Consider the following 231-nt stretch of genomic DNA (forward strand, 5'->3'; position numbering starts at 1 on the left):
GCGGGCAAGGGGACAATCGAAGATCAGGTGGTCAGCCGTCTCGAGCACACGTGCACAGATGGGGCACGTAGCTTCCTCAACCATCACAATAGTCTTCCGAAGCAGGACATCTCTCGTGTGAGTCCTCCGTAGCACGAGGAGCCACCCGAAGAACCGGACACGGGACGGCGCAGAGCATCCCCAGATGAAATCGGCGACGGAGGCCCGCGTGCCGCCGAAGCGTTCCAGGGC

Source organism: Triticum dicoccoides, chromosome 6B (genome assembly GCF_002162155.2).
Source record: "Triticum dicoccoides isolate Atlit2015 ecotype Zavitan chromosome 6B, WEW_v2.0, whole genome shotgun sequence".
NCBI classification, from domain to species: Eukaryota; Viridiplantae; Streptophyta; class Magnoliopsida; order Poales; family Poaceae; genus Triticum; species Triticum dicoccoides.